The sequence below is a fragment of the Octopus bimaculoides genome, chromosome 1, assembly GCF_046866305.1.
Source record: "Octopus bimaculoides isolate indiv1 chromosome 1, ASM4686630v1, whole genome shotgun sequence".
Classification (NCBI taxonomy): Eukaryota; Metazoa; Mollusca; class Cephalopoda; order Octopoda; family Octopodidae; genus Octopus; species Octopus bimaculoides.
The window spans coordinates 164,335,991-164,360,990 of record NC_142928.1 but is presented as its reverse complement, the minus strand read 5'-3'; the positions used below and the strand labels follow the sequence as shown (position 1 = coordinate 164,360,990).

The 25,000-nt window shown below is 35.9% G+C and overlaps 1 protein-coding gene, 1 long non-coding RNA gene and 1 pseudogene across 9 annotated transcripts in view; 1 reads left to right on the top strand and 2 right to left on the bottom strand.

The window, feature by feature from the left end:
- The window catches only part of LOC128249279 (uncharacterized), a 110,664-nt gene extending 100,878 nt beyond the window's left edge, over positions 1–9,786 (bottom strand). Inside the window, exon 1 of one of the 3 annotated variants that reach the window (XR_016244183.1) lies at positions 9,613–9,786. This is a non-coding gene — a long non-coding RNA (uncharacterized LOC128249279). The remainder of the gene's footprint in view (positions 1–9,612) is intronic. The other 2 variants (XR_008265371.2, XR_008265372.2) reach the window with 2 other exon arrangements.
- The window catches only part of LOC149137842 (uncharacterized), an 86,976-nt gene that overhangs the window by 49,336 nt on the left and 12,640 nt on the right, over positions 1–25,000 (top strand). For 2 of the 6 annotated variants that reach the window (XR_016244177.1, XR_016244180.1), the window contains exons 2-3: positions 19,064–19,131; positions 24,206–25,000. The exon at positions 24,206–25,000 is cut by the window's right edge and continues 489 nt beyond it. The gene's annotated coding sequence lies outside the window, so the exon portion shown is untranslated. Of the gene's footprint in view, positions 1–10,629; positions 10,773–19,063; positions 19,132–24,205 lie in introns of those variants that run through there. The other 4 variants (XR_016244175.1, XR_016244171.1, XR_016244178.1 and 1 more) reach the window with 3 other exon arrangements.
- Positions 13,338–16,837, bottom strand: LOC106874229 (14-3-3 protein epsilon-like; annotated as a pseudogene).

Below are 25,000 nucleotides of genomic sequence, written 5' to 3'. Positions count from 1 at the left end.
GAAAATATCGGAAAAGAAGATCTACCTAAAATAAATATGTTGGGTGGCCCAACATATGAATTCTTTTAAGAACAGCAATTTAATGAACTCTACGAAACTTAGTAAATACATTTGGGAACTTAAATAAAAAAGAATAGAATACGAGTTAAAATGGAAAATAGTTTGCAAGGCTAAATCATATAGGATAGGGAATAAATTCTGCTTATTATGTACTAACGAATTTAAAGAGATATTATTAGCTAATAAAAAATTAATTAACTCTCACGATGAAAGTAATATTGAATGCAGACATAAATTAAATTACTTATATAAGTTTAGATCACTAATTTATTTATTTAAACCTAGTATTAGGTACCAACTTATAATTATGATCAGTAGCGTAAAATATATCAAATTAGCTTTGAGCAGTCTTTTACAATGTTTCATAACATTAAGTAATATATAACTTTCGTATTTGATATAGTTATTATTCTGCGTAAATCTGAGAGTTTTAAGTATTTTAGTATTAAACTTTTTATTTTAGATAGAATTTCTTTTTCGATATTTTCGTTATTATTTTAGTAATTATAACACGTATTTACCTCTGGTAATGCACGCCATGTTTATCACGTGACTTTTCAGTATTAATCTTCAAAGCATTATTTACGTAATATAGAATCTTTGTATGTGTATAGTTATTACTCTGCGTTAATTTGCAAGTTTAAGTATTTTAGTATTTTTAATCCTCAAGAAACTTTTTATTTTAGGTAGATTTTCTTTTTCGATATTTTCGTTATTATTTTAGTAATTATAATACGCATGTACTTCTGGGTAATAGACGCCATATTTATCACGTGACCTTAGAGATTTGACCTGAAGAGTGACTGATTTTGGGAGTAAAATCATTTTCCCGTTCTAATGAACTCGGATAGAATTTGCTTATGATTTTATATAGTCCTATTTCAGCCATGAAACGGCGCAGTCTATGTACTAGCACTAACTTTTTACATTTATACTTCCATACTGTATATTATCGTATTAATTTTTACTGTCCAAACTATCACTAATCATTTCACCTGGCATGTTAACGTTTCTGCCAGCTTGCTGCCTTAAGTGTGTGAATCTGAGAGGGGATATATTGAATAAAATTATAATTAACTGATCCTCTTGCATTTTCTTCAACCCAAACCCAGGAATTTTTCAGCACCCCCTCATATATTATCATCATCATCATCGTCATCATCATCATTTAGTGTTCTTGTTCTATATTGGCAGGGGCTGGACAGTTTGTCAGCGTTGTTTGTTTTTATGTCGAGTTATAATATTAAAAAATTGGTATTAAACTGAAGAATTACTCAATACTTTTTGTAGAGTACATATTTATAACTCTTTTACAACAAGAGTGGTGATAGTGACTTCGAAATTTCTGCCTGCTAACCTGCCAACATTTGTTGGACTGTCACTCTCTTCTTGTAAATGTATAATACATGTGTGTGTGTGTGTGTGTATACATCTTATATATATGTACATATATATATATATATATATATACATACATATATGCATACATATGTTATATACATATATTTCCATGTGCATCTTTATGTTATAATAAAAACTATTTTACATTAAATTGATACATTAGGTTACTCTTTTACTTGTTTCAGTCATTTGACTGTGGCCATGCTGGAGCACCACCTTTAGTCGAAAAAATTGACCTCAGAACTTATTCTTTGTAAGCCTAGTACTTATTCTATTAATCTCTTTTGGTGAACCACTAAGTTATGGGAATGTAAACACATCAACACCAGTTGTCAAAGTGATGGTGGGGGACAAACACATACATATATATATATATATATATGATAGGCTTCTTTCAGTTTCCGTCTACCAAATCCACTCACAAGGCTTTGGTTGGCCTGAGGTAACATGCAGTGGGACTGAACCTGGAACCATGTGGCTCAGAAGCAAGCTTCTTACTACACAGCCACTCACAAATCTATTATTCTTTAACCTCCACATTTCTTAAAACAAAAGGTTAAGTATCTCATTAATATCCAAATAAAACTAACAACAACTAAGCGAAATGACGCATCTGCTGACCACCATATACTTTCAACCTAACAACCTTCTTTTGTGAACCTCTATGACCTGAAGATGATACACCTAAATATACACATAGGATTACAAATTTCTACATGTATGAATAAATTCTAAACAATAGCATATCTCCAAATGTAAACTAATTGCTTGTTGGTGTCAGGAATATTGAGTACAGCTTAAAAACATTCCATTCATCAACCCCTTCTATCAAGAAACCTTTGTATATCTTTAACAGGGTTGACAAGGGGTTCACCGCAAAGACAGATAAGCTGTCTCCCTGAAATATTCCTGTTGATAACTTAATTCTGTTAGTGACTATAGTGATAGCATCAGTTCTTAACAATAGTTCTGTGAGCCACGTTGTTGTCAGCTTTTAAATGTCAAGGACTTTATCAATTGGAATCTCAGCAAGGTATTGTGATCCTATTGACCATGAGTAAGGAAGAGAGACAAATGCTTTCTTATAGTTTAGCCATACTGTCAGCATGCTTTGGTGATACTGCTTTGCTTCCTTAACTCTTTAGGATTCAGATTCCTCTGTCAAATGCAATGCTTATTTATTCACACAATTTTGAATTAATTATGCATTATCTTGTAGCTTTGAGATTTTAACTATTGGATTGTTTAATTTTAGACTGACATTTTAGGGTAGGTGTGAGTAGCTGGATCTGGCCAGTTTGAGCATAAAACTGACAAGATAATTTGGTTAGATATGGCTGGTAAAATGCTAAAGGGTTAAAGACAGATTTGTCAATGAGGAAATATATGACATGACATCAAACTTCTTTCTTTCCTCTTGCCTGCTCTTCAGTCTCTACATTGTATTTTGAAGTGGTTCTGGATGAATGCATTCCAGCAACTTGTGTATAATTTGTACACTACAAAGGTGTACAAAGCTGAGCTGACAGAATCATAAGCACACCAGCTAAAATGCTCAGTGACCTTTCTTCTGGTTCTTTATATTTTAAGTACAAATACTGTTGAGGTTAACTTTGCTTTTTCCTTTTTGGGGGTTGATAAAATAAGTACCAGATATATCTTTTGTAAGTTGCTATTTTAGGAGGTCAGTACAATATGAAATATTCTGAGGTCGATGTAGTCAACTAAACCTCTCCCACAAAATTTCAGGCCTTATGCCTATAGTAGAAAGAATTTATACATCTCATTCGGACGTGCTCTGAGTCTGTAGTTATTGGTCACATGTGTCTCCTGGTTTTTAGCTGCTTGTGTTGTATATGCAATTATCAACCAACCTGATACATCGGTGTTTCTTGTTCTTTTGAATAGGTTTACAAAGGTTGCTCAGTAGAACATGAGCTTTCTATACCAATAACTAACTATCAAGTCCCTCCCATGTGATTTTCCATTCAGAAGTTTTGCAACAACTAACAGGAGAGTTACCTGATTAATAATCATAATTTTAGTGCTCATTCTGTAGCTCATCTGGTAACATTGCATCTCAGTTGTGTTGTTTATCTACATTCTAGAACCCACCCCAAAACGACTCTAAATCATACAGTGGGGAAGGGCTTTCACAACCCTGAAGGGTGGGTTTATTACTAACTTGCAGCTTATAACTTTCTTTAAGATGAAGATCAAAGTATGATGATTTATAATACCTGTACTTGTAATACATGTGATTATTCCATTCTGTTTTTTATTTTCAAATATATTTGGACAGTGCTGTACTGTTTTCTGTAATAGAATGGTGAGTTACTCTGCTGCAGGAAATTTTGGATAGGTCTTCTATAAGGTATTATTTTGGGAGAAATCAATGCAAGGTGCATGGCTCAGTATTTAGAACATCAAGCCCACAATCATGCAGTAGTTAGTTCAATTCCATGACAGGGCTGTGTGTTGTGTTCTTGAGCAAGACACTTCATTTCACATTGCTCCAATTCACTCAGTTGTAGAAATGAGTTGCAGTGTCACTGGTGCCAAGCTGTTACAGCCTTTGCCTTTCCCTTGCACACCATAGGTGGCATGGATAAGGGAGACTAGTTTGCATGGATGACTGCTGCTCTTCCATAAAAACAACCTTGCCTGTACTTGTGCCTTGGAGGGGAACTTTCTAGGTGCAATCCCATGGTCATTCATGACAAAAGCGGGTCTTTACTCTACTTTACAGTGCAATATGAAATACTCTTTACAAAACATTGTCATTCAAGAGACAAGGTTTCACATTTTGGCACTTGCATATTGGTTCTTTTTGCTCTTGATTTATTAGCAAAATATTTGCATTGTGAGTTTTAGTGACATTTGACATGGTTTTTGTGCAGCTGAAGTTTACTTTTACTTTGTCATTACTGAATAGTGAATAACATTACACGGTCACTTGGTAAGTGTTTGTAAGAGAGAAGGAAGTTCTTACAATCTTACAATCTTACAGCAATAAACTTACTTGACACGTAAGCTAATCTGAGTAACATACGAGCTGCATCTCATCTTATATCCAGATGAACCCATCTAACACCATGCAAAATGTACTCCTAATCAGCAACAAGTCCTTCTAAAAAATCAATAAGCTCTTTATCAGAAGATTCACTTTTAACTGGTCTATGTTGCACCATAACAAGACACTGAAATAAAATTGCTATCAGGGAAATATTAAATACTCACCATAAATAAATAACAACCATCATAAAAGTAGTAGGACAATACGAAATGAGATAGCAGCCCAGTCCATTATATAACACTGACATTGAAACCAGAGGGTGCTTTCACTGCTCTCAAAAGTCACAGCAAAAAACTACTCCAGTGACATTTAAGAACAAAAAGAGTTGACATTCTATTACTGAAATATTCCATGTATATTCTTTTATTCTTTTACTTGTTTCAGTCATTTGACTACGGCCATACTAAAGCATCACCTTTAGTCGAGCAAATCAACCCCAGGACTTATTCTTTGTAAGCCTAGTACTTATTCTATCGGTCTCTTTTGCCGAACTGCTAAATTACAGGGACATAAACACACTAGCATCGGTTGTCAAGCGATGTTGGGGGGACAAACACAGACATACAAACACACACACATATATATACATATACATATATACGACGGGCTTCTTTCAGTTTCCGTCTACCAAATCCACTCACAATGCTTTGGTCGTCCCGAGGCTATAGTAGAAGACACTTGCCCAAGGTGCCATGCAGTGGGACTGAACCCGGAAACATGTGGTTGGTAAGCAAGCTACTTACCACACAGCCACTCCTGCGTCAATAAATGAAAATAGGTGCAGGCGTGGTTGAGCGGTAAGAGGCTTGCTTCCCAACCACTTGGTTCCTGGCTCAATCTCACTGCATGGCACCTTGGGCAAGTGTCTTCTACTATAGCCTTGGGACAACCAAAGCCTTGTGAGTGGATTTGGTAGACAGAAACTGAAAGAAGGCTGTCATGGGTCTCATGGAGAGCTCTGCCGATATGCTGGGTGGGAGAAGACACATCAGGCCAAGTGAAATTGTAGTTGTGGCTGTGCCAGTGTCATGTAAATGACACCCATGAATCGTAATTGTGGTCGTTTGCTGCTGGTGCCATGTAAATTACACCCATGCTTTGTAGTTGTGTTTGTTCACTGCTGGTGCCATGTAAATGATATCCATGCCTCATAGTCATGGTCATTGATGGTACCATGTAAATGGTACCTGTGAATTGTAGTCGATGCTGGTGCAATGTAAAGGACACTTGTGCTTTGTAGTCATGGTCGTCGATGGTAGTATGTAAATTGGCATCTTGGGAACCATGGTCGTTGGTTTTAGTCATTGCTGGTGCCATGCAGATGGCACCCATTAATTGTCAGGGTCGCTGCCAGTGTCTTGTAAATGAATTGTAGTCATGGTCATTGCTGGTATCATGTAAATGGCACCCGTGCTAGTGACACATAAAAGCACCCACTACACTCTTGGAGTGCTTGGTGTTAGGAAGGGCATCCAGCTATAGAAACCATGCCAAATCAGACTGGAACCTGGAGCAGCTCTCCAGCTCATCAGCTGCAGTCAAACTGTCTAACCCATGCCAGCATGGCAAACGGACGTTAAATTAGGATGATGATAATGTATATGTCTATGTCAGTGTCTTTGTGTTTGCCCCTTATCGCTGTTTGACAACTGGTGTTGGTGTGTTTATGTCCCTCTAACTTAGTGGTTTGGCAAAAGGGATCGATACAATAAGTACTAGGCTTTCAAAATAAGTCCTGGGGTTGATTTGTTCAACTGAAACCATTAAAGATGGTGCTCCAGCGTGGCTGCAGTCAGATGACTGAAACAAATAAAAGAATATCAGAATAAAAGAATATGGTTAGTCCACATTACTCTGTAAGGAGTGTAGGGCTGGTTTCTTGGTTTCCCTGGTGTATATATTACTCCCTGGATGGGATGCCAGTCCATCACAGGATTACATAATTTTGCCAGCTGAATGGACTGGAGCAGCGTGAAGAATGTGTTTTGCTCAAGGATATTATTTGCTCAAGAATAAATTGCCCATTCCAGGAATCAAAACCACAATCTTATGACCATGAGTCCAACACACTAACCACTTAGCCACGTGCCTCTGTAAGAAATGCATATATAGTGAAGTGAACGAAATGCATATATGGTGAAGTGAAAAATGTGCCTTGAGGAACATTTATTCAAATGAATCAACCCCAGTAATTAACCTTTTTTAAAGACAGGTACTTATTTTCTCAGTCTATTTTTGTCAAACTGCCAAGTTACAGGGATGTAAACAAGCCCTCACAGATTTTTAAGTAGTGGTTGGGGACAATAACAGACTTGAAGACATGCACATGCAGGGTGTAATGAGTAAATTGTTGCCATTTTATATTTTTAATTTCATGCAGGCACATTGTGTTTTTGATTTTGTCGACTACACACTATAGTAGCATAATTTGGACACCATCTGTGAGAAAAACAGCACCATGACACAGTTCACTCTGCCAGAAATTTGAAAATGACATGCTGTACTGCTTGGCATTCAAGTCAGAAGCTCCAATAAGAAGTGCCAGAAGCTCCAATACAAATATGTACTGAGAGTGATAAAAATCAGACATCCAGTTAACATCATGGTGTTTGGAGTGATCACTAGTGGTGGTGACGTTATGCCTCCATTCATCTTTCCACATGAATCAGATTCAATATGGAGACCTACATCAAGTGTCTGGAGGAAGTAGTGCTGCCCTGGGGAAAGAGGGTGGCTACTGGAACACCCTATGTCTGGCAACAGGACTCTGCACCATGCAACACAAGCAGGAGAACCAAGTCATGGCTATCAGACAATTTCTGTGACCACATCACCCCTAACAACTGGCCACCTAACTCCCCAGACTGCAATTATTGTGTGGAGTGCAGTTGAGTGAGAGACTAACAAAACTCCTTGTAACATCAAAGATGAACTGATGGCAAGGATTATGGCAGCATTTACCAACTCAAACAAAGAGACCATTCAAAACAGTTGTGGGAAATTCCGAAGTTGTCTGGAGGCTGTGGTTGAAGCCAATGGCGATTTTATTAAATAGATTTACTCTTTAGTATTTTAAGATATTTTTATGTAATTTTGGTAAATATATCTGGTAAAATAAGATGTCTGTGTTATTTTCATTTTTGCGTAATTTAAATGACAGTTTATTCACTGCATCCTGTATATATTATCAATGGGCTTCTTTTAATTTCCTTCTACCAAACCCACTCGCAAGTCTTTAGTCAGCCCGAGGCTGTAGTAGAAGACACTTGACCAAGGTGTCTTGCAGTGGGAGTGAACCTAGAATCAGGTGGTTAGGAAGCAAGCTTTTTACCACAAAGCCATGCCTGTGCCTAACTATAAAATAAAATATTCAGTTTTGTGGAAAATATTTGAGGCAGGTCTGGATAATCATCATCATCATCATCATCATCATTTAACATCCGCTTTCCATGCTAGCATGGGTTGGACGATTTGACTGAGGACTGGCGAACCAGATCGCTACACCAGGCTCCAATCTGATTGGGCAGAGTTTCTACAGCTGGATGCCCTTCCTAATGCCAACCACTCAGAGAGTGTAGTGGGTGTTTTTACGTGCCACTGGCACAAAGGCCAGTCAGGTGGTACTGGCAACGGCCATGCTCAAAATGGTGTATTTTACGTGCCACCTGCACAAGTTTTAACATTATTCTCATCTCAACAGTGAAGCATAAATTTCCTTTGTTGAACAATTTTTTTTCCCGATCAAGTGTAAGAAACTGCTAGTCTTTATTCTTCTAAAATAAACTGCTTGCAGTTTAAACAAAGTATATTCTTCACCGTATATCATGGATATCTCATAGACTTGTTATTTTCCTGCACTTTTAACAATGTGTGTTACTATGAAAGTAAATATAATTATTCATTTAATTTTGAAAATAGTTTTTAAACCAACAATCATAAGAATTTATGTGATTCAAATCTATAACTCTTGGAATAGCAAACAGGAAATTGATGAAAACATAATGAACTCTGGGAAAAAACATTTACATTTGAAAATGAAAATATATTGAATTTGTGTGTATGTGTGAATTCATACACACACACACACACACGTGTGCATATGTGTTGGTGTATGTGTGTGTTTGTGTGCATGTGTATGTGTGTGTGTGTGTGCACTTGCTTTTAACTTATTGATTTTAACTTAGAGCTATTACTCTAACTCACAATATTTTAGCAGTTATTTAATGAAATGTATTTGCTTTGCATTGAAACCATAGTCAGCTGTATTTCGAAATTGTTCTATTTTTTTGTAAAGATTTTACAACAAACTATGAGTCAAACAAGTATTATGATTGTTAAATTTTGAAAAAAAACCAAAAGTTATCAAAGTCACATAATAAACTCAAATTTACATATACATCTGTAAATAGTATTGAATTTCAGTCATCAAAATAAACAAATATATCGCTGCATGGTCCAGTGCAGTCACAAATATGTAACCAAAAGACACTCTGAAAATGTTTATTTAAATATATAGTTATGACGCAAAACAAATATACAAATAAATAGAATTTTAGATGTAATTGAAAATGTCTTTAGTAAAACATTAGTTACCAAATAAATTATATGTAGTATTGATTTCAAATATACAGCACAAGGCCAGAAATTTCAGGAAAAGGGATAAGCTGATTACATTGACCCTGGTGTTCAACTGGTACTTATTTTATTGACTCTGAAAGAACAAAAGGTAAAGTCAACCCTGGTGGTATTTGAACTCAGAACATAAAGTTGGAAGAAATGCTATGAAGCATTTTTGCTGGTGTGGTTAACAATTCTGCCAGCTCGTCATCTTACAACTATAGTAGTATCTCAGTTTTCAAACAACTCTGATTATGAATAAATCGCACCTTATATATATATTTATTTAATATTATTACAAATTTGGGATTTTACCAATAGAGCTGCAACTCCTATTTCAGGATAACCTTATTGTATGGAATACACATAAAAAATTATATCTAATAAAATAATATAAGCAGTTAAAAAACCTACTATAAAAAACAATAAAATTAGTTGAAAAAATATATATAACTTACCTGTTATTAATCTGTGGGGAAAGAAGGTATTTCTAATCAATGCTACATGTGTTTCTGCACTGGTAGGGTGTGTATCAAGGCTATATCTAATACATAAATCCACCAGTGCGTCCTCAGGCTATTTATCGTATTGTTATTGTTATTAATGGGTCAAAGTTAAAAATACATATTGAAAGTCATATTAAATAGAAAAAGAAGAATAAGAATAAATATATAATAAAAATATATAGATTACAAATATATTTTATATATATATATATATATATATATATATTTATATATATATATATAAAGCATGATTTATTTGTGATCAGAGGCATTCGTAAATTGAGGTACTGCTGTATTAAATGAATATGAGAAAGCCAGGAGACAAAGCTCAATTTATTCATGATCACAGTTGTTTGAAAACTGAAGTACTACTGTATATGTAATATTGGCACCCCAACGCTACCATCGTTATCTCCTTCTCAACTACCCTCACCCACCTTTATATAATGTGAGGTAGCCAGATATATAATCAGTGGATCATATATCCAAAAAAGAAGAATACTCTAAAGAATAGAACAGTAATGTATTTACAAGTAGTTAAATATATGTCCGGTCATAGAGTGACCAATGGCTTCACATCCATAAAGCATTAGGCCTTATAGATGGTTCATTAGACTTAGTGGCAGATGCATATCTGTCTTCCAACTGGTCAGTTAATATGTATGTATATTTGTATGTATGTATGTACGTACGTACCTATCTATCCGTCTGTCTGTCTGTCATCTGTATGTGTGTGTGTGTATGTATGTATGTATGTATGTGTGCACACGCACATGCACATATGTATCGATATAGATAAATAGATACTAGATTCATAGCAGCACATACTTGTGCTAACATGATGGATTACCTACAAGAATATTGAAGAATTTGTGCACTGTGCATGCTATTTCAATTTGCTTACAGACAACAAGACTTTCAGTTTTCTCTGTAAACACTAACACTGTTGATTTACAAAGCATTGTTTGGTTACCTTCGGGTAATAATTCAAAGTCACCATGATGCTCTTGACCTGGAAACAGGAAACTAATGCAATTTGTTTTTCCAGATACAACAAATCCTGGACTAGGAAAGATCTATCATGAAAGTGTCAATATCTTAGTTTTAATGAGGTAAAGTGATATATCAGCATATATACAGGGTGTAATGAATAAAATGTCGACTAAATTACACAAAAATGAAAATAACACTGACATCTCATTTTAACAGATATATTTACCAAAATTACATAAAAATAATTTGAAATACTAAAGAGTAGATTTATTTAATAAAATCGCCACTGGCTTCGACCACAGCCTCCAGACGACTTCAGAATCTCCTACAACTCTTCTGGATGGTCTCTTTGTTTCAGTTGGTGAATGTGGCCATAATCCTTGCCTTCAGTTCATCTTTAGTGTTGCTAAGAGTTTTGTTGGTCTCTCACTCAACTGCACCCCACACATAATAATCAAGGAGGTTGCAGTCTGGGGAGTTAGGTAGCTAGATGTTAGGGGTGATGTGGTTGCAGAAATTGTCTGACAGCCATGACTGGATTCTTCTGCTTATGTTGCATGGTGCAGAGTCCTGTTGCTAGACATAAGGTGTTCCAGCAACCACCCTCTTCACCCAGGGCAGCACTACTGCCTCCAGGCACTTGATGTAGGTCTCCATGTGGGAAGGTGAATGGAGGGATAATGTTGTCATCACTAGTGATCACTCCAAACACCATGATGTTGACTGGATGTCTGAGTTTTATCACTTTTGGTACTTGTCCTCAGATTGAGACACAAACACTCTGTAATGTTTGTATTGGAGCTTCCAGCTTGAACGTCAAGCAGTGCAGCATGACGTTGCCAAATTTCTGGCAGTGTGAATTGCATCATGGTGCTGTTTTTCTCACAGATGGTGCCCAACTGACCCTACTATACTGTGTAGTTGACAAAATCCTAAACATACAACATGCATGTATGAAATTAAAAATATAAAATGGCGATAATTTACCCATCACACCCTGTATATATATATATGTGTGTATGTGTGTATATGTGTGTGTGTATATATATGTGTGTGTGTGTGTGTGTGCATGTACAACATATTTGTTTAAGTGTTTATTTTATGTCTATTTTGTAATGTCTGCATGGTAAAACTGATATGTTATTGAAGAGGGATGCTCTTCCCATCACTAAATTTTATTAGATTTTCACTTGAGGGATTTTTTTACTCTATATGGCTTTTAAGGCATAAAGCAAGTGAGGTATAATCATACGCACACATGTATATGTGCATGCACGCACACACGTGTGGACGTACACACACATGCACACACACACACACACACACACACACTATATCATCATTTAACATCCATTTCCATGCTAGCATAGATTGAACAATTGGCTGGTGCTGGTAAGGCCAGGGGCTGCACCAAACTCTATTGTATTTTCTGGCATGGTTTCTATAGCTGGATGCCCTTCCTAATTCCAACCACTCCACAGAGTGTACTGGGTGCATTTTTATGTGGCACCAACACCAGTGCTTTTATTGTGGTACTAGCATGACAACATATACATACATACATATATCTTTATCTATATTTATATAGTGTTGGGCCTCACGGAAGCAATGACTTTGGCATTATGTTGTGCTTGAGAAGAAGACCCATCAAGCCAAGCAAAATCACAGTCATGGCAGATACCGGTGTCATGCAAATGGCACCCATGCCAGTGACATATAAAAGAACCTATTACACTCTCAGACTAGTTGGCATTAGGAAGGGCATCCAGTCATAAAAAAACCATGCCAAATCAGACTGGAGTCTGGTGCAGCCTTCCAGCTGGTCAAACTATCCAACCCATGCCAGCATGGACAACAAGCATTAAAGGATGATGATGATGATGATGATATATATATGTATTGTCAAACATTATGGCATACAACTGGACAGAATGAATCACTGAAGCTTTTGATTAAAAATATTCAATGAAAGAAAATTCTTAAACAGAAAATGTAAAATGTGTTGACTTTTTAGCTGAAATTATTCTCTTCCCTAATTTAAATTAATTCTCAAAAGTTTATTGTTTTGTTTTATTGTTGCTTGATTCTTGTTATTCTGAATCTTTCCAGTTTATGCTAAACACAAGAAACAGTTTACACCATTTGTTTGCTTGGCAGACTCAGTGTTAACACAATGTAAAAAATGTATTCCCCTGAAGAATTATTGTGGATGTGTATTCAAATGCATTGTGAACACCATTGCAGAGGATGCAAATAGCAATGATGGTATTATATGCAAAAAAAAACAAATAGTACAAATGGACTCTGAGCTGAAGTCAGTATTTGGCTGTGGAAAATCTGCCTCAATGAATTCCATCTGACTCATGCACACAGGAAAAAGCTGGCATTAAAATGATGATGATGACAGCTATAGGCTAACAAAGTATAGGACAGGGAGAAGAACAGTCAATTAAATCCATAGCCCTAGTATTTTACTGGTCCTTTATTTTCTTCACCACTGGCCTGAGAAGATTAAAAGGTAAAGTCTACTCTAGCAGAATTTGAAATTAGAATGTAAAATGATGGAAATGAATACTGCACGTGTAAAAGGTTGATAGTTGCAATAGAGACATTAGTCTCTCTCTATCACCTTTCAACAAAATTATATATTAAGAAATAGTAGAACAATTAACAATATAATAAAAATAAGTTTTATTTTTTGGTGATGCTTGGTATTACAAATCCTGTGTTATTCAGCCTGGCAGCCGCTGGTTAACTTGTAATCAACATTGGAAGGTTAAAAGCTTCATTGAGGCATCTGAGAGGAGCAAGTTGTTGTTACATCGAAGGCATCGCGCTAAAGAGGGTTAGAAAATGAAAGAAGCCCTTTAAGTACTGGTTTTACTACGCATGCGCACTCGAGGGGCTTCCGGGAAGGCAAGTCCCTTGTGCATGCATAGATTGTACTTCCTTAATGGCGGTCATAATTTCGTACCACTACACATGTTTTTCTTTATTTTTGGTCAGGTATTTTACCAATTCCTAATGCAGAGCTTCTTTTTTTCTTTATCAGTAAATGATGGAAATAACTGCATTTAGTACAAGTATGTATTCACGAATATCACAAAGGGGACCTGTGGTCAATTAAAACAACCACAGTATTTGGTTTGTACTTTATTATTGACACCATTCTACAACTTATATGGCTGAAAGGCAGAATGACTGCAGGTTGGTTGTCTCTCAGTAGCTGCATTATAAGGGTGGAGTCTTTGTAGCTCTCTTTACTCAGTGTATCCAGCTCAGCAGTTGCCTTATCAAATGCAGACTTGGCCAGTTGAAAAGCAGGACCAGGTGTACTGAAGATCTGATAATAGAAGACAAAGAAATTGAGTGCCAAGTCTAATTGTATCATGTGGATGAAAAGTAGGTCCTTTATAGCATGTTCACTTGCCGATTTGTAGGCAATTATACTATTGTTAGCAACATCCTTACTGTCCTCCCCAGTGGCAAATTCTGCCAAGTAGCGATGGTAATCACCTTTCATTTTGTAATAAAACACTCTGGATTCTTCAGTTGAAGCATTAGTTAAAAGTTTGTTATCCAAAATAGCTAAAACATCATTGCAAATATCTAGAAGTTCATCTTCAGTTCTTTCTCTGTAGGTTCTAATCAAATTTACTCACTGTTTACTACCTTTAGCTTCTCCCTTTTACTCTAGACTGCTGACAATTCTCCAAGATGCTCAATATGTACCTAACACATTTTTATATGCAACTGATAAAAGGTTTCTTTGCTGGGATCTAAACTCAGAAAAAGATGTGATTTAACTAAAATACCACAAGATATTTAGTCTGAGCTTCTACTAATTCTACTATCCATTACCCTTCATTTTTTTTTTTTTCATCTATAATCATTGCTATAATAGAATATGTCTCTTAAAACACAATTACTTTACAGCTAAAGTGTCAGACTAATGAATAATCAGTTACAATTTCAAATAGCTACAACCTTTATATAGAATAGCCTTAACCTATTTATTCCCCTTCAACAGTTCACTAACCTGATTTCCCTACCACATCTGATAACAAGAAAAAAAATAATCGTGTATAAAATACAATTTATGGCATAATATTAATAGCCTTACATTAATTCAAGATCAACATCCTTAATATCTACATTAAACCAAAAATAAGTAATAATAATATATCTAGCCAAAACAGTGTAAACAAAGACAAAGAAATTTTCAACTGCAAGACACTTTCCCCAATGGAATCTCAATATTTTTCTTTGGGAAGGTGGTGAGCTGGCAGAAACATTAGCATGCTGGGCAAAATGCCTAGCGGTATTTTGTCTGCCATTACGTTCTGAGTTCAAATTCCGCTGAGGTCGACTTTCATCCTTTCGGGGGGTCAATAAATTAAGTACCAGTTACGCACTGAGGTCTATGTAATCGACTTAATTCCTTTGTCTGTCCTTGTTTGTCCCCTCTATGTTTAGCCCCTTGTGGGCAATAAAGAAATAAGAAACGTTAGCATGCTGGGCAAAATACTTAGCAGTATTTCATCTGCTGTTACATTCTGAGTTCAAATTCTGCTGAGGTCGACTTTGCTTTTCATCCTTTTGGGGTTGATAAATTAAGTACCAGTTGCGTACTGTGAACGATCTAATCGACTAGCCTCCTCCTCCGAAATTTTGGGCCTTGTGCCAAGAGTAGAAGAGAATATTTTCCTCTGGAATAATGTAGTGAGCTGGTAGAATCATTAGCATACTAGGCAAAATGCTTTGTGGCATTTTGTCTGTCTTTACATTCTGAGTTCAAATCCTGCTGAGGTTGACTTTGCATTTCCTTCTTTTGAGGTCAATAAAGTAAGTACCATTTGAGCACTGGGGTTGATGTAATTGACTTACCCCACCCCACGAAAATACTGGTCTTGTGCCAAAATGTGAAACCGATATTTTCTTCTGGAATACTGCAATTTACATCACTCATACACCCTTAAGAAATTCAAGGTCCTCAGAGAACTTTTAACTATGTAGTTGACTTTAAGGTTGACTAATCAAGAATAAAAAGGTTATTTAACTTGTACAACCTCTCAATTCCAACTATCTGCAAATTTGCATAAAATAGTAAAGACAAAAGTAAGGACAAAACATCTTGTTCAAGTTTGTACTGAAAATAGATGGAAAAATGCAAAAACAGAAACAAGCAAAGGTCTAAGAATACTCATTTGAGAAGCTTTAAGAATATTCATTTACCAGTGCCATGTAAAAACTACCTATATTAGTGACACATTAGAAGCTCCTCTGCTGGCACTACACAAAGAGGACCCATGTCAGCATCATGTAAAGAGCACCTGTGCTAGTGTCATGTAAAAAATGCACCTTGTGCCTGCAACATGTAAAAAGCATTTATGTTGGTGTCACATAAAAATCCACCCTGTGCACTTTGTAAAGTGGTTTGGCATTAGGAGGGGCAGCCAACCATAGAAACCTTGCCAAAACAGACGATTGGAGTCTGGTGCAACCCTCTGGTTTGCCAGCTCCTGTCAAACCATCCAACCCATGTTTGCATGGAAAGCAGGTGTTAAATGATGATGATGATGAAGATGAAGAAGACGATGAATCATCATCATTGTCATCATCATCATTGTCATCGTCATCATCATCATCATCATCATCATCACCATCATCATCATTTAATGTCCATGTTCTGTGCTGGATCCGATGGGCACAATGATTGCAATGTGTTCCAGTATCTGCTTTGATATGGTTTCTGCAGTTGGATGCCCTTCCTTTTTATGTCACCAGTACTAGTGAGGTTACCATGCAGCTTGCAAAAGCATTGAGGGGAGTAACTTTATGCATGGAGACGAAAGGAGAGGGAATAAAGGATGGTAGTAATTGGGTAGAGCTGGAAATTGATTTGAAAGACATTGATTAATTTTAGAATCATTTTTAATAAAACCTTTTCTTTCCACATTATCAAGTCATGATTGATCCATGGTAACCTCCATAACAGATCCATGGCATTTTCCTGATTGGCAAAAGTTTAATTACCAAAATATTAAAGCCATCAGTCTATGGAGTGAATGAGAACAAATGAGAAAGTTTCTAGATGGTCTTTAGATTAACAAATACTGACCAAACTTTCTTCAAGTCGCATATGAGGTGGTATCAAGAGGCTCCCAGACTGGTTCTGTAGCATGCCAACAGATAGCAGTGCACAGTGAGAGCTAACTGTGGCCTTTGTGAGATAGTGTGTTGAGTGACATTGCTTTGTTGACTTCACAGGGTGTGAAATTTGTGTTGAGTGACCACGTGTATGCTGTAGTTTGTGATTTTTGTCATGCACAGGAAGCTGGAACAAAAAGCCAACATAAAATTTTGTGTTAAACTTGGGAAGTCTGCTAGAAAGACATTGAGCATGCTTCAGCAAGCTTACAGCAATGAGGCAGTGGGTTGCATGCAATGTTTCGAGTAGCACAGGCTCTTCAAAAGTGGAAGAATGTTCCTAGAAGGTGATGAGTGATCTGGAAGATTTGCCGTGAGTGCCAGTCCCAGAAATGTGTTATTGTGCATTGAAAATTCATCCCCCAAGGCCAGACCATCAATCAAGAGTTGTACTGTGACATTTTGGAGCATTTGAGGAAGAACAGTTAGCCAAGGCAACCGGATTCTACACTAAACTCTCTTCACTTGTAAGTTTCTTGCCTAAAACAACATGGTATTGCTTCTGTGCCCACTCTTTTCACCAGATTTAACATCTGTGAACTTCTACCTCTTTCCCAAGATGAAAATACTGCTCAAAGGTCACTGTTTTAACACCATTGTCAAGATCCAGAGAGAATTGCAGAAAGTCCTCGAAAACAACTTCCAGGTCAAATTCTGAAAGTGGCAGAAACGCTGGGACTGGTGTATTGCTGTGCAAGGTGACTATTTCAAAGGAGATGGTATTGAAATTTAGGTAAATAAGTCATTTTTTATTAAATACAATTAGTCCAGGAACCTTTTGATATCACCTCATATGAATATACATATGTGTGTGTGTGTGTGTGTGTGTGTGTGTGTGTGTGTAAGTAAACACATACACATGCATATACAGCAAGGTGAGTGAAAGAATGGAAGCAAGCCATAGATATATGGATGTGCGTTTGATAAAATAATCTAGTTTATTCAATCCATGCAGTCAAAACTATATATATATATATGATATACTTATATATATATATATATATATATATATATATATATATATATATATATGATATACTTATATATATATATATATATGATATACTTATATATATATATATATATGATATACTTATATATATATATATATATATGATATACTTATATATATATATATATATATGATATACTTATATATATATATATATATATGATATACTTATATATATATATATATATACACATATATATGATATATATTTATATATGAGAAATTTGTGGTATATATGTATATGTATGTTCATGCAAATCTTTGAACAACCAAATAAAAATTAAAACAAATATTCTTCAATATTATATTTGTTATTTTACTTCTGGCACTTTTAGCAAATAATTTCATGTTTAATCATTCTGTTCGATTATTTACTTATTTGTTTGCTTAATGTGTTTCCACACTTATTATTTGTCTCAGTGCAAAATGCTGGGATATTTATTTATAGATTGTGCACTACTAGTAAAATAAAAATCTGAGAATATTTCTTTATCCCTAGCAGTTGTGTCTGCAAACTCTTCAGATTTTGGTATTTTGGTACAATAGGATAAGTTTGCCAGGCTTCATTTGAAAATTTTTTTTTTTGAAAATTATTTTAATTATTATTTTGTTGGGTGGGTTAGGGTAAAAGTTCTTTCATAATTATGTTGTTTTCCTTTTTTTTTTATTTTACAGAAATGCTATAGTGGAGGGGTGGAGAGCAAAGAACAACTCAGACATAAACAGACGGATCCACACACACACACACACACACACACACAGATGTGTTGCTGTCTGTCTCTCTCTCTTCCTCACATACATATACACTCTTCACTCTATTTCTTTCTTCCTCTGTCTCACACACAAACATACACACTCTCTCTCACTCACACACTACTCACACAACACACACACATACACACACACATGCATCTATCCCTTTCTTCCTCTCCCTCTCACATACACACTTCATTCTCCCTCTATCTCTTTCTCACATACACATACTTCCTCTCTCCATTCTCTCTCCCTGTATCTTTCTCTTATACATACACCTTCTCTTCCTCCATATGTCCCTCTCTTTCTCTCTCTCTCTCTCTTTCTCACTCTTTCTCTCTCTCTCTTTCTCACTCTTTCTCTCTCTCTCTTCCTCTCACTCTCTCTTTCTTGCATACATATTCTCTTATTCTCTTATTTTCTTATTTGTTTCAGTATTTGACTGTGGCCATGCTGGAGCACCATCTTTAATTGAACAGATTGACCACCAGAACTTATTCTTTGTAAGCCTAGTACTTATTCTATTGGTCTCATTTGCTGAACTGCTAAGTTACAGGCACGTAAACACACCAACATCGGTTACTCACTTCCTTTCTATATCTCTCATTGTTTTCTTTTACACACCAGACATTTCTCCATTTCTCCCCCTTACACCTACACACACACACACACACATTCACACATGCCCACATATGAGCACGCACACACACACACACACACATGCACAAACATGAGCATGCACACACACACACATACACACACATAAACATCCACATCCACGTACACACACAGGCACCCACACATCAACACACACTCACTTATATACACATAATACATATACTTGTACATTTATACACATATATACTCACTTATACACGTATACATATTTACTGATACATACATACATACATATATATATATCATCATCATCATCATCATCGTTTAACGTCTGCTTTCCATGCTAGCATGGGTTGGACGACTTGACTGAGGACTGGTGAAACCGGATGGCAACACCAGGCTCCAATCTAAATTTGGCAGAGTTTCTACAGCTGGATGCCCTTCCTAACGCCAATATATATATATATATATATAGATATACACACACACACACACACACACACACACACACACACACACACACACTTATGCATATACACTTACACACTCATACTCATATAAGCATACACATACATAACATATATACACAAAGCACACGTTTGCATGCATATATAGACATACATACATAAAAGAAAAAAAATTCAAACCATTAAGAAAATAACACTGATTTGTTGAACAAAAAAGACAGGAAATTGTTTGAAATATTTTTATAAGTGGTCTTATATGGACAATGAGTATAAAACATACAAATTATTGATTTTTTCTCTAATTACAAGACAAATTAATATCAATTTGCATATAATATGCCATTATTAAGTAAGCTATGATAAATGGTTGTGTGTTGGAAAAGTTATGGAACTGAAGACACACAGCCAGTGGGTTTGAATCCGCTTAACATATATTGTCATTTTTTTAGTGATGTACAGGCATGGCTGTGTGGTTAAGAAGTTCATTTTCTAAGTGTGTGGTGTTTTTGAGTTCAGTCCCTCGGGCAAGTGTATTCTTTCATGAGCTTCAGTTGAACCAAGCCCACCTCCTCCTTATTGTTTTAATGTCCACTTTTCCATGGTTGTATGGGTTGGACAGAGTTTATTGAGGCAGATTTTTTTTTTAATGGCTGGATGCCCCTCCTGCTGTTATCAACCATCACCTGTCTCCAAGTAAGGTAATGTTTCCCTCAAGGCCAGACATTTTCACAATGTCTAAATCAGAAGACACACACACACACACACACACACACACACACACAAAGGTAAAGGTGAAGTTACCTTCTCGAGGCATAAGGGCCGATTTTTGCTGTTTCTGTGTGGTATATATTTCTCGCCTGGACATTTTTGCCAGCTTGGTGGACTGGAGCAATGTGAAGTGAAGTGTTTTGCTCAAGAACACAACACATTGCCTTGTCCAGGAATCAAAACCACAATCTTATGATCATGAGTCCAACACCCTAATCACTAAGCCACATACCTCCCCTCCACACGTGTGTATGTATATGTGTGTGTGTGTGTGTGTGTATCTCTTTATGTCTGCATTTGTCCCCACCACTGCTTGATAACTGGTGTTGTGTTTACACCCCTGTAACTTAGTGGTTTGGCAAAGGAGACTGACAGAATAAGTGCCAGTCTTAAAAAGGAAATAAATACTGGAGCTGATAAGTTTGACTAAAAATTCCTTGAGGCAGTGCTCCAGCATGGCCGCAATCTAATGGACTGCAACAAATAAAGGATAAAAGATAAAGGAAATAAAAAAACTAAACTATAAATAAATATACAAATAAAACCTCCTTTTTTCACTCTTTTTCAAAGAAATGTGAAATTGTAATCATATGTTAGATATATTTTTGGCTGTATATAAGATTTTCCTGATGTAATGAGGGATAAATACACAAAAATTCCTGCAAAAATAAGATTTCCTTGTGATGGCTTTTCTGTACAGCTATTGATTAATGTTATCAATAATGTTATCAGAATAACATTATTGAACTACAATCTTCAGAATTTAATCTCTTGAAAATAATTCTAGTAGAAACAAAACAGACATGATTGTTTTGTACTGGTTTCACTCTGTTTGTATGACAATTCTGTGGATTTGTTATCAGATAGCAGCATAAATAAACCTAGCAAATTGGAGGAACTCAACAATGGGCCTTGATAACTGAACCTTTGCAGTTATTCTTAAAGACTGCAACATAACTTGAAAATTTAAGGGGGTAGAACTGTTAGCATGCCAGGCAAAATGCCTAACAACATTTTGTCTATCTTAACGTTCTAGGTTCAAATTCCTCTGAGGTTGATTTTGCCTTTCATCCTTTCGGGGTCGATAAGATAAATACCAGTAAAGTACAGGAGTCGATGTAACCAACTTGACCTCTCCCATGAAATTTCAGACCTTGTGTCTATAACAAAAAGGATTATTAAGGGTGGTAGTTAGGTGGCAATCTGGCAGAATTGTTAGCATGCTGGGCAAAATGTTTGCAGCATTTCATCCATACTCTCTTTTACTCTTTTACTTGTTTCAGTCTTTTGACTGTGGCCATGTTGGAGCACCGCCTTTAGTCGAGCAAATCGACCCCAGGACTTATTTTTTGTAAACCTAGTACTTATTCTATCGGTCTATTTTGCCGAACCGCTAAGTTACAAGGACGTAAACACACCAGCATCGGTTGTCAAGTGATGTTGGGGGGGGGGGGGGGCAAACACAGACACACACATATATATATATACATACATATATACGACAGGCTTCTTTCAGTTTCCATCTACCAAATCCACTCACATGACTTTGGTCGGCCCGAGGCTATAGTAGCAGACACTTGCCCAAGATGCCACGCAGTGGGACTGAACCCAGAACCATGTGGTTGGTAAACAAGCTACTTACCACACAGCCACTCTTACGCCTTTACATTCCAAATTTTAATTCCTCTGAGATCAGCCTTGCCTTTCATCCTTTCAGGGTTGATTAAATAAATACCAGTTGAGCACTGGGGGGCGATTTAATCAACTTACTCCCTCCCCTGAAATTGCTGGCCTTGTGCCAACATTTGAAGATAATATTACTAGAAAGTTTCCTACCAGCAATTTTTGACATAAAATGAATCCCTCCAGAGTTCTTTCTTGCTGTTTATTATTGTAATTTAGAATATCAGTTGATGAACAACTAGCTGCTAAAATAAGGTTATGATCCTTTTAGATAGTAAATGTGATGAGAGATATTCATGTTGACATCTTGTTTAAATTGCATCAGTAGAAAAACCGGGATGATATCATAGCTGTATATTATGATTGTGTAATTATACCAAATGAGGAATGGTTAAAGCCTGTTAGAATCTGCTTAAATACTTTCAGTTTGTCAGAGATGTTGCTATGGTGATCATATAAACACAGCAGGCAGGACATAGACCAGTGGTAGTGGATTCACTGGATTGTATTAAGACTGAGTATTGATTGATAATGATTATTATAAGTTATCCCCATTTCTGTGACTGTACATTATGAGAAGCCTAAGTTTGTGATTTAGAAAGCTAACCTTGTGGCTATTTTCATAGAAACTTAATTCCTTAAAATACAGGTTTTAAATGTTGGCACAAGGCCAACAAGTTTGAGGGGGCGGGGTAAGTCGATTACATCAATTCAAGTGCTCAACTGGTACTTATTTTATTGATCCTAAAAGGATAAAAGGCAAAGTTAACCTTGGTGGAATTTGAACTCAGAACATAAAAATGGGCAAAATGCCACTGAGCCTTTTGTCCAGCATGCTATAACAGTCCTGCCAGCTCACCATCTTAGTTCCTTAAAATACTGATATTTCTTACATAAGATGTATGGTCTGTGTGGAGGCATGTGGCTTAGTGGTTAGGGCTTTGAACTCATGATTGTAAGATAGTGTACATTATTTACATTTGACAGATATTTGTCCCCATCTTGTTTGTTGTTAACACATTTCGGCTGATATACCCTCCAGCCTTCATCAGGTATCTTGGGGAAATTTCAAACCTGGGTTCTCATTCCTAAGGTATTTTTTGATGTTGTTGTTGTTATTATTATTATTATTATTATTATTATTCAGGTCACTGCTTGGAATCGCACTCGGAATCTTGGGGCTAGTAGCCTGCACTCTTAACCACAATTCCATATGCCCGTACTCTTAACCAATACGTAAATAATGTACATAATTCCTCATCTCTTAGATATAGAACTGTGTAAGATTGTGGTTTTGATTCCTGGACCAGGTGATGCATTGTGTTCTTGACCAAAACACTTCATTTCAGATTGCTTTGGTCCACTCAACTGGCAAAAATGGTGAGGAATATACATGCCATGGAAACTGGGAATCTGGTCCTGTGAGTCTATATAACTCGAGAAGGAACTTTATCCTTTTTTCTTTATGCATTGTCTGTAGATTTCTAATTATAAGATTGAATGGAAGATGTTGGAAATATTGATGAACAGTGAGATGTGGGTCTTTATATAAATAAAGCACGTCGTTATTACATTTCATATTCCACAAGGAATTACAAAGGAATCCATTCCAGTATGATATACACATCCAGAAACAGAACACCAGATGCCAAATGGAAACTGATATCAAATCAATAAAATTGTATTTTCATCTTTAAATATGAGGTTAATCAGCTAAAACCTAATATATAATTATGATATAATTAACTATTATATAATTAACAGAAGCTATTCCCAGACACTTTGACATATACACATTTCAGACATTTAGTTATTTTGACTGTAGTTTGGTATTTTAACAGCTATGACATAGATAAAGTCTTGTATTATTTCATCTATATGTACACTCATCATTGCCATTCTGGAAATATTCTGTATTATAAGTATATTTGTTTGAATAAAAGTGATTATTTTTTTTCTCAGTGACAGTATTTTTTATTAGCTGAATTAATTTTAATGTATTTATTTTCCATAAATACTTACCAACATGCATTGAAAACAGAAACCAGTTCGAAAAAGGAAGAACAAAGCAAATGTTCACTGTTTGTTGGTGGAATAAGAAAAACAAATTGTGTTGGACAAAATGACGAGTTGAAGAATGTATTTATACATATTGATGTATTTCATATATTTCTAAAGAACTGTGTTCTGTATAATGGCGGTCTGTGATGAGTTGTGTTGTTTAGTTCCCAGTTAACTCTGTGAAGGTGTTTGTGTGGCTAGGTGGTTGGGGTATTTGGCTCAAGATTGTAAGGTAGACAGATAGATAGGTATACATATACATGTCTACATACATATAAGTATATGCACAAGTATGTATATCCACGTGTGCATCTCATATATATATATATATATATATATATATAACATGCTTACATATGATTATATACTGTAAAGATAATAAACAGAAAATGAGTAACACAAGAAGATCATAGTCTGACAAATATGGAATATGTTTAAAGCTTACAAGTTGGAAGCCAGTGTCTTAACATTTCAAGCATTAGTTCTTTATCAGGGAAAGTGAGAAAGTTAGTTAGTTAGATAGATAGATAGATAGACAGACAGAGAAATAGTGAGTGTATAAAAATAAGCAATTACAAATATATGTGTATACACACATGGCTTAATGTTTGTAGATCATTGGAAAGTCAGAGGTTGCAGTAGTCGCCTGAGACAAGATTGCATTATAGATGTAGTGTATTAAAATTGCAATAAATTCCTGAGCTAGGTGAAATGAAATCCTTCCAGATGTGACTGCAAGAATGACAGATGCACATTTCACTGTAGTTGTGGTTTT